Below are 10855 nucleotides of genomic sequence, written 5' to 3' on the forward strand. Positions count from 1 at the left end.
GGTGATCACACTCCTAGTCCTAGTCTTCTCAGAAGCCGACTTTCAGTGTCACCAAACCCTCTGTCAACGTGCTTCGGTCCTAGTCTCCTCGGGAGCCGACGGTAGTGCCGCGACCACAACGGTTACAGAACCAGCCAAGCAAGGGTAACGCCCTAGCAACCCAGCCAAGCTAAAGTCACGCTTTAGCAAGTTCTCTCTACTTCCCAGTGGTTCTCGCTCTGCTCGATCTACAACATCGAGTATCGATTGTGATTTTCAAGAAGCTCAGCAAAAGTCCTCGCCACGAGGCATAAAGAATCCCACGACGAGGTTGGTGCTCTCCTCGTCTACAATCGCTTGATAGAAGTCAGGTCAAGGGACACCCCCGACGACCGCACCCGAACGGTGCTGGCACGCCCGCGCATAAAAGAGACTGTTGACCAGCAGCAGCAAAACTGGAGCCAAACATTTTGGCACGCCCAGTGGGACATCAGATACAGCATACGGCCAGATATTCACCATTGGGAAGTCAGACGATAACCCTTACCAAAGGGTTTACGTCAACTGCCTAAAACACAAGACCTCCAGTTACAGCCCGCACTCTCGTGTAGACTGTCGTGGTCTTTCTGAAGAACAAGTAACTCAAAGATTTTCTCTCAACTTGCAATCACCAGACATGTCAACTGAGCAGGGAGGAAGTCAGCCGGCCGCTACTGAGGACAAGAATTCTGTTACTAGCAAGGTGGCCAATGTCCCCGTTACCACAGTAGTTGCTGCGGTTAGCGAATCAATTGAGAGCGATGAGTTCACCCCCCTCGTCATCCCAGAGGATGCTAGCATCGATGAACGACTCCGCATCCTTACGGTCAACAGCGACAACTATAGGAGGCACCTGGCCACGTCGATTGCGAGGACTGAGCAGCGGCTTCGCGATTTCGATCGACGAATGAACGAGAATGCCCAGAAGGCTGAGGAGCATGCACAAAATCTTGCCAATGAAGCCAGGATTCACGCAGATAAGATTGCTGACACAAATCTCACGCAATATAAGGAGCTTCTGAGTGCTGTTAACACCTTTAACACACAAAGCAAAGGTACTGCAGCTGACATCGCGGCAGTGCGCAAAGAGGGGTCCAATCTCGCAACCCAAGTTGCCATGCAGCAAGCCGAATTGGGACATGCCAAGGAGGTTCTGAATAAAGCATTGGGAGATCCCAACGCCATCCTCGGTTCCCTTGGCCAACTCTCTGCATCCGGGAAGTACATTCCGCCTAATGCCCGCGAGAAGGCTAGCAGCAGTATTGTCACACCCTCTGCAGCTGCCACCGCAATGTCTACCAAAACCAAGGACAAAGCGTTGTTGATTGGTGGCAAAGACAAAGCAACACCATCGACTGGGCAAAAGAGCAAAACTCTAAAATTCGGTGACGGTACCCTGGCTGATCCTGTTGTTTTTGCTCAGTATGATAGTGATGGGGCAGAGAATGTCTACCAAGAGCTCCCAGGGAATTATTATGGGATTGATAAGACGGGCACTCCAATCAAAATCACTGCTTTGGCCAAGGATGTGTCCGCAACAGCGATTACTCTTCAACAGCCCAGTATTCCCCGGGTCGTTCGCCTGGAAGATGGAACAGCAACTACTAGCCACGCGGTGCCTCATGTGCAAACGGCCCATCAGAGAGTGGCTGCACCTCCTCCTCCTGGCCCAGGTTATGTGCGACGAGAAGAGGTAGAGGAGATGATTAGGGCCGCGAACCAGAGGCCTAACTTGGAGGAGGCCTATCACGGGCCTTTCCCACCGCACATTATGAACTCACCTTATCTTAGGGGATATAAGAACATCACGTTCTCTACTTTCTCGGGAGAGGAAGTCGAAAGTGCCGCGGCCCATTTGGTCAGGTTTCGAGTACAGTGTGGCCAGTACCAGAACGATGACAACCTGAAGTGTAATATCTTCGCCACTTCTTTGTCAGGGTCTGCCTTCACCTGGTTCACTAAGCTACAACCAGGATCTGTCGCGAGTTGGCCCGCGATGGAAAAGTTGTTTAAAGAAACCTTCGGGACTATCGAGCCGGAAGTAGATCTGGCTTCACTTACTCGGATGGCTCAGCAGCCAATTGAATCCGCTGTTGCATACCTTCAGCGTTTCCAGATCCAAAAAGGGAAGCTGAACGTGATTCTTCCGGAGAAAGAGCTGGTAAAGTTGGCAATCAAAGGCTTAGAGCCTCGCCAACGCAAGAAGCAGCATGGAAGCATGTTCAATTCTATGGGGGAACTGATCACAGAAGTAGGAAGCTTTGAGCATTTGCTTAGAGAAATGGACGCTGTGAAGAACTCCTCCAAAGGGACATACATTCCGGGGAAACGGAGGACTGTGGCAGCAGTGAACCACTACTCAGGTTCCTTTGATCCTTACTATAGGTGTGAGGAATCCGGACTGGTAGAAGCTGAGGAGTCCGAAGAGGACGAGGTAGCAGCGCTTGAGCTCACTGGGAAAAAGGCGTCAACGCTAAAGCAGCTGAAGCTGTGTAAAGAGCCAATGAAACTCAAGTCGGTGGTCTTCACCAAACCTGAATTCGCAAGTTACACTTATGATGCGAATAAAGCTCATGAGATCTTAGAAGAGATGATCACTGCGAAGATGGTGAAGACCGACTTCGGACCATTCCCCAAACCGGAGCAATTAAGGGGGAAAAATACTGTAAGCTCCACAATTTGTGGAATCACAACACAGCCGACTGTGTCAGGTTGAAAGATCAGATTCAGATCTGGTTGAATAATGGTAGCTTACAGGTAGAAGCGCCAGCAACAGCTGCGGCGCTGGTAGATTTGGATCCTTTCCCAGACACTGGAATCAACATGGTTGACGTAGTTTGGGACATAAAGGATCAACAGAGGCTGAGCCCAAATCGTACCACTGGGGGCTTAGAAAAGGTGATGGAGCAGTCCGTGAAGCGGAGATCAAAGCCGGCTCCACCTGTCGTGCTATGTTCAAGGTGCAAGGAGGAATGTGATATCCAGGCGTTGCACGAAGAGGAAGGACATACCGTTCGCTTTGGTACTTTACCACCAATAAAGTTACCAGCACATTCTAGAAGCTTCCAACCAGGTAGTCCGAGAATGCACGCTGGGTCAGGAACTTCTTCTCCAAGGGACTCTAATTTGTTCAAGAAATTGAAGGTTGGGAGGGAAGAAGAAAGAGCAAACGAGCGGTCAGACGTTATGACCAGACCGTATATTCCTCCGGTGCCGACGTCCACTATCAAGGAAGGGAGATGGTATACCCAGAAGAAGGGCAAGGCAGTGGAAATGAGCTCTTCAAGGAAGAGAAAAGTCCAGCGGAGGTTTGGAGAAGCAAAGCGAACCTTGGAAGCGCTGGATCAGGGGTTGATTAAACCATCGCAGTTGTTGAGATCTCCAGAAGAATACCAGAGACAGGTGGAGGCACTGACCTCCAAAAGGTTCATCGCCCCGCGGGTTCTCCAGCGGCTTCCTAAGATGTCGCAACGAGCTTCAAACACCAGCGCTCGCCAGAAGGAAAGTCAGGAGAAGTCCCTAGCTCCCGCGAAGCGAGAATCACCACCAACCCGCAAACCTAGCGTTTGGCGGAGAATATCTCTCGAAGGAAGAGATAGCGAGCCTTCAATATTTGACAGGCTGGGGAGCAAAGACAATCGGTCCGCGACTGTGCAATGGAGGCCTAAGAAAGTTCAAAGTTTGTTGGTCGCTCTCCCAAAGGAAGTGCCAGCGGCGAAACAAATTTTAGAGTCGCTGAACCAGGTTCCCATAGTACAGGAGCACGAACAAGCCAAGGCGGTAATCCCCGCAGAGGAATCATGGGATGCTTTCATGGCTAAACTGTTCAACACCGAAATCCCAACGGATGAACCCAAGCTCAATCTTGATGATGACATGGACGAAACAGAAATGGTGGATACCTATTGCAATATGGTTTATGTGCTCCCTGCTAAGTATGCCTTACCAGTTGCTGCACAGGAATGCGTAGAAGCTGACGCGATTGGAGAACAACAGTTGCAGATCACTTCAGCCGCAACAACGCAGTTGAAAGAAGCAGTGTTCCTTGAGACTGAAGATGCTAACAGCAAGGGTTTCTTCATGAGCTTCACAAGACCCACACCCGCCATGGTGCAACACATGCGACCTTTGTATATCACAGCAGAAATGAATGGGACTAAGGTCAGTAAGATAATGGTTGATACCGGCGCGGCTGTGAATGTCATTACTACCAGAACCATGCATCTACTAGGGATCAAGAAAGAGAAGATCCAATCCACTTCCCTTACGCTAAAGAACTTCGCGGGGACTGTGACCAAAACATTGGGTTTGATTTTCCTACGAGTCAAGGTGGGTCCAGCAGAAGGGGTTTACGCTTTCTTTGTTACAGATTGCTATGCGGCATATAGCGCAATTATGGGCCGCGACTGGATCCACAGGAGTTATTGTGTCCCATCTACCCTTCATCAGGAGCTGATCATATGGGACAGAGTCGCGGACAAGGCAGAAATTGTTAAAGCAGACCCGCGACCTTTTTCGGTATCCGCCAACTACTTGGACGCAAGGTATTACCTAGAACCAATCTCTCCTTTACAAGTCGTTGGTATTGATGATAAGGGCCGCCCCACAGGGGTGACGACCTCTGAATTGGCACAATGGGGGCTCGCGGTCGCAAAAAACGACCTCGAAAGGCCTGGATATGCGGTGCCATCTCCAAGTGCTAATTAATGGATCACGAACTCATGGAGGAAGAGGTGGAGGCCGTTCATTCCTTGTATGAGAGGCTATCCTCATACTTGTTGGAAAAAGAGGCCTATGATCGAGTCGCGACTTTAGAAATTGTTAATGAAGAGTTCACGGACCAAGAAGAGGAGGAAGAAGAGATTCAGCTTGCTCCAGCGGCATTGGATGACACACCTCCGAAGGTTAGGGACCATACTGAAAAGGTCAATCTGGGAACAACTGATGAGCCTATAGAAGTGGCTATCAGCACTTACTTAGAGCCTAGCGAAAAACAGAGGCTCGTCGAATTATTGCTGGAATTCAAGGACTGCTTCGCGGAAAAATACGAGGACATGCCAGGCCTATCACCAGACTTGGTATGCCACCAACTACCAACGCTGCCTGATAAGAGGCCTGTGAAGCAAGAGCCGCGAAGAATGAACTCGGAGACCCAAGTTCTGGTCAAAGAGGAAGTCGAAAAGATGTACAAGTCGGGCATTATCAGGGTAGCTAAGTACAATAAGTGGCTGTCCAATATAGTGCCTGTTCGCAAGAAGAATGGCAAGATGAGGATCTGCGTAGATTACAGAGACCTTAATTTGGCTACACCTAAAGACGTCTACCCCATGCCTGTTGCGGACATGTTGGTAGATGCAGTTGCAGGGCATGAACTGTTGTCTTTCATGGATGGTACAGCGAGATATCACCAGATTCCGGTCACGGAAGAAGATAGACACAAGACCGCATTCCGCTGCCCTGGGTTTACAGGAATTTTTGAATATGTGGTCATGCCTTTTGGACTGAAGAATGCGGGAGCAACATATCAGAGAGCCATGAACCTGATCTTCCACGACATACTTGGGAAGATCTTAGAGGTTTACATTGATGACGTTGTCGTGAAGTCTAAGAAAAGTGGAGATCACTTCACAGATCTCAGAAAAGTTTTCAAGCGCATGCAGCTACACAAGCTCAAGATGAATCCCGCCAAGTGCGTTTTTGGAGTTCAGGCAGGAGATTTCCTGGGATTCATTGTCCATCAAAGAGGCATTGAGGTCCCTGAGGATAAAGCAAACGCGGTCATCAATGCATCTCCCCCGCGAACGAAGAAAGAGTTACAGCGACTACTGGGTAGGATCAACTTTTTGCGACGATTCATTTCTAACTCTTCAGGCAAAATCCATCCGTTTTCACCACTATTGAAGTTGCAAGGACAAAATGAGTTTGTGTGGGAACCTAAACATCAAGAGGCTTTCGACAAAATCAAGGCCTATCTGGTGAGCCCGCCAGTGCTTGTTCCTCCTAGAGCGGGATTTCCATTAAAGTTGTATGTTTCAGCAGCTGAGGCTTCTATTGGCAGCCTCCTCGCTCAGGATGATGCAAATGGTGTTGAACATGCCATCTTTTACCTCAGTAGGACACTCACAGATTGCGAAACAAGGTACACTCCAATGGAAAAGCTGTGTCTTACATTATACTTCTCAGCATGCAAGTTGCGGCATTACATGTTGTCCTTTACTACTTGCATCATTGCTCAAACCGATCTAGTCAAATATATGCTATCGCGACCTATCTTGAGAGGCCGTATTGGCAAGTGGGTGCTCGCCTTATCAGAATTCTCACTACAGTATGTCCCACAGAAAGCAGTAAAGGGGCAAGCCATCGCGGACTTTCTGGCACATCACCCTATGCTGGATGTCCCCGCGGTTAGAGATTTAGAGGTCGCTGCCACAACTTTAGATCGCCCAGATTTGGCGTGCGTACCAGAGTACGCTATACTGCATCAAGACACAGTCTCACTCCAGCCCTGGGTGTTATATTTTGACGGGTCAAGAACAGATACGCTAGCAGGAGCAGGGGTTGTCTTGGAAAACCCGGCTGGCGATCGATTTTCCTACTCTTTCCAGTTGGAGTTCCAGTGTACCAATAACCAAGCAGAGTATGAGGCCCTCATTATAGGCCTAGAAGTACTACTGGAAATGGGAATCAGAGATGTACAAATACTTGGCGATTCTCTCTTGGTTATCAATCAGTTGTGTAACGAGTTCAGATGCAATAGCTTCACGTTGGTTCCTTATTGGAACAGGGCATTAGACCTGTTGGACCAGTTTGATAACATACATCTTGTTTGGCTCCAATTTTGTTGCAGCTGGTCAACAGTCTCTTTTCTGCGCGGGCGTGCCAGCACCGTTCGGGTGCGGTCGTCGGGGGTGTCCCTTGACCTGACTTCTTTCAAGCGATTGTAGACGAGGAGAGCACCAACCTCGTCGCCGGATTCTTTGTGCCTCGTGGCGAGGACTTTTGCTGAGCTTCTTGAAAATCACCAAATCGATACTCGATGTTGTAGATCGAGCAGAGCGAGAACCACCGGGAAGTGAGGAGGACTTGCTAAAGCGTGACTTTAGCTTGGCTGGGTTGCTAGGGCGTTACCCTTGCTTGGCTGGTTCTGTAACCGTTGTGGTCGCGGCACTACCGTCGGCTCCCGAGGAGACTAGGACCGAAGCACGTTGACAGAGGGTTTGGTGGCACTGAAGGTCGGCTTCTGAGAAGACTAGGACTAGGAGTGTGATCACCGCTAAGAGAAAGAGAAGGAGAGGAGTTGCTCTTAGAGAGGTTTGCTCTAGAGAGAACTTAGATCATCTTAGAGATGTTGTTGTGTTGTGAATGTGTCGGTGTTTGGTCGTGGTACTACAATCGGCTCCCGAGGAGACTAGGACCGAAGCACGTTGACAGAGGGTTTGGTGGCACTAAAAGTCGGCTTCTGAGAAGACTAGGACTAGGAGTATGATCACCGGTAAGAGAAAGAGAAAGAGAGGGAGAGGAGTTGCTCTTAGAGAGGTTTGCTCTAGAGAGAACTTAGATCATCTTAGAGATGTTTTGATGTTGTGTTGTGAATGTGTGATTTAGAATGAGAAGAGAAGGTGTTTATATAGGGAAGAAAAAGAAGAGTGAAATGATGAGTGGAAGAAAAATAATGAAAGTGGAATATGAAAGTGATTTGTAAAATATGGAAAAGATAGAGAAATGATGAAATGAAAGCAAGGCATGAAGGTGCAACAACATGGAAGTGATGATGATATATTAAAGAGATTGTCTTGAAAAATATATCCAAGGAAAAGAAGAAAAGCATCTAGCTTTCTTCATGTGGGTAGGAAACATGAACATGTGAATATTGAGCTGGTTTTAGGTCATTTTCTGCCCCTTTATTCCTTCAATTATTTCTCCAACAAGACTTCAGAATGAGCTTTCGACTTCTTCATAAAAAATGTTCCACTATGAGTGTAGATCACCCTGGTAAAATTTCAGATTTTTATTCCATGTGGTTGGGCCGAAAATGCTGCTGGACCTCTTACAGGTCCAGTTTTCCAGTTTTGCTTCTGTAGAAAATTGGGCTGATTGTTTGAAGGCCTTCCACTCAAAAAAAACTCTTGCACTCTTCATAAGAAATGATCCTTGGGCTGTCTAGAATGGATCTGGAAAGTTTCAGCACATTTCGATTTCATTTGGTAAGTCTGCCACCCCTCCTTCCTTGTCTAGCTCGGTTTTTTCTAGCCGAAGTAGGAAAATATGCTAAAGTTGACTTGTCATACTTCCATAGTAGGCTTTATTTAGCCTCTAAATATATATTTCGAGCTTGTCGACAATATATAGCTTGAGCCACTGACATTGGCTCAATCTCTCCAAGACACGCCTTGTCAGGCCAAAATGTTCATTTTGGGTCCAAACACATCTGGAGGTACGTTCCGATCATAAAGATACAATGATCCACCTAAACCGAATCATGTATTGTATGTCAAGTTAAAATAGGTTTATACCCATCTAAATTCAATACATGCAAATTAAAGCAATCAAAAAGTAGCTGCTCACAAAGTCACAAGGATCAGCATACATAAGAGAATTTCACAAATTTGAGCAAATTTCAATACATGCAAATGCAATCAAAAGTCATACTCGATGGCTTATCTGCAGGCTCCGAAAGACAAAATCTTGAATGATTTTGAACAACTTCGAAAATTTCAGCAGGACGTAGCCATCGATGCTTTGCTTGTAAAAGTATTTGCGGAAGTTCTGCACGCAATCAATAATATCATAAAATTTCATTTCAAATCAGATTTGGTCAGTGCTTGATGCTGAATCACCAAATTAGTAAGAAAACAGCTTACCTAATTGATCATCAAGACGCTGTCGCTTCCTAGCCGCCATGAATTGCTGCGTAGTTCAGCCAAAAAATGTTTGAAACTATAATGCACACAATTACTTCTGGGAAGGTTAGAACGAGATTTTGGAATGACAGAGTGCCTGCGAAAGACCCGTTTAAATAAAGAGATTAGGTGCAGAGTAAACGTATGTCTGGCGTTGAAGTCAAATGCAGAGTAGAATCTCTCTTCTTTTTCACACCCAAAATGGCGCGTGAACGACTCTTTTACTCGGCTTTATCTCTATGCCTACCTAGTATTCTTTTAGAGCTGGCCACATTGGTTAAGATCTTCTTTTTTTTTTTTTTTTTTTTCCTGAGAGAACCAAAGGTGGAGATTAGGGCTGTCAATTCCGACACAATCCAATAACACGACTCGAAACCCGCACAAATTAAAGCGGGTTGAACCCGCACGATTAAAAAGCACGTCGGCCGTGGGTCAACCCGTCATGACCCATTTAATAAATGGGTCGGCCACGGGTCAACCCGTCAACACAAAGTGAACCTGTATAACCCGATTATGCTATATTTCTTCTTCAAATATTGGACATTAGGAGTATTTGATCATATGATTAGACAATTTGAAATATTTTGTTTTATAATTATTGGTTTTAATTAGTTATGAATTACATATAAGTCTTGTGGAGTATTTAGTAAATTTAATCAATTTATGCATTTTTTTAGTTAAATGGATCACATTGTTAACCCTTAAATGAGTTATTTTGTCTAACACGACACGGCTTATTTATTAAATGGGTTAAGCGGGCTAGAAACGGGTAAACCGTTTAATAAATAGGTTGGGTTTGGATTTAAATTTTTGACACGATTATTAAATGGGTTGGGTGTGGGTTTGTATCTTGCGACACGACAAATACCTTGACCCGACACTAATCCAACCCGACACGACTCATTGACAGCCCTAGTGGAGATGGAGGAGGGAGAAAGGCCGAAAGAGGTTACATTACTTTGTGAAATGAGGCAAATGCGGTAACATTACAAAGGAAGACTTGCCGTGCAAGTGATCTCACTACTAGAAAAACTAGTCATTCCACACAGATTTGGTCTACACAGATATTCACACAAAAAAGATTCTGTATGGAAAACACTGCAAACACACAGATGTTTGTGTGCAAAATTATATTCACACAGTCTTTCGTGTGAAATGAAAACTAAAAGTGGGACCGCGAAAAATCACATGAATTTTCGTGTGAAACTCACACAGATATCTGTATGAATTATGGTGATATACAGATGTCCACGTAAAAAATTATTGTATTTATATCATATATTCACACAGACTTCCGTGTGAATCTTATTTCAAAATAAAATAAAACAACTTAACTATTTAAAATTTAATAAATAAATTTATATACAACACATTAATTCTGAAAACATTTTATTTCACACACATATCCATATCTATGGTTTTTTTTCAATAGCTTAAATTCCAATATTCTCGTAAACACTTCTCTCTCTCAAATCTCTCTCTTCGACAGTTTTCTCTCAGATCTAGCTCTTTCTCAGGTAAGACATTGTTTCAATTTCCTCTCTTTTATTATTTCTTGAGTGCTATCATAGTATTAAAGCCTAAATAGTTGAGCAAGACACGTCCAATGAACGGACATATCCTATGTACCACCATGGTATTACCACAACTTCTTATCTGTCTATAAATAGCAACGGAAGCGTATGTAATATTGGCCCTTCTAGCTTGACCTTTTATCAATGAAAATCTATGTGATGATTTATTTAAATAAAATATTAGCAAAACATATATATATATATATAGAGGATCAAGAGAGGACATCCTTACTTTAAGTATTTGAGGATTTTTACTATTTTACATTATTATATGACCTAATTCAATGATTTCAACTTATGATCCTCTAGATTCCTATGCAATAATTGTGTCTACAAAAAATCAACCAAATCCATAATCATTTA

General features: G+C 45.2%; 1 long non-coding RNA gene across 1 annotated transcript; it reads right to left on the minus strand.

Annotated features, from left to right (window-relative positions):
• Positions 1 to 8451: 8451 nt before the first annotated feature.
• Positions 8452 to 9042, minus strand: LOC133724104 (uncharacterized). Its single transcript, XR_009853471.1, has 3 exons — positions 8880 to 9042; positions 8668 to 8784; positions 8452 to 8485 (listed from the first exon to the last, which is right to left on the minus strand). It is a non-coding gene; the product is annotated as an uncharacterized LOC133724104 (long non-coding RNA).
• Positions 9043 to 10855: the final 1813 nt, after the last annotated feature.

The sequence above is a fragment of the Rosa rugosa genome, chromosome 1, assembly GCF_958449725.1.
Source record: "Rosa rugosa chromosome 1, drRosRugo1.1, whole genome shotgun sequence".
Classification (NCBI taxonomy): domain Eukaryota; kingdom Viridiplantae; phylum Streptophyta; class Magnoliopsida; order Rosales; family Rosaceae; genus Rosa; species Rosa rugosa.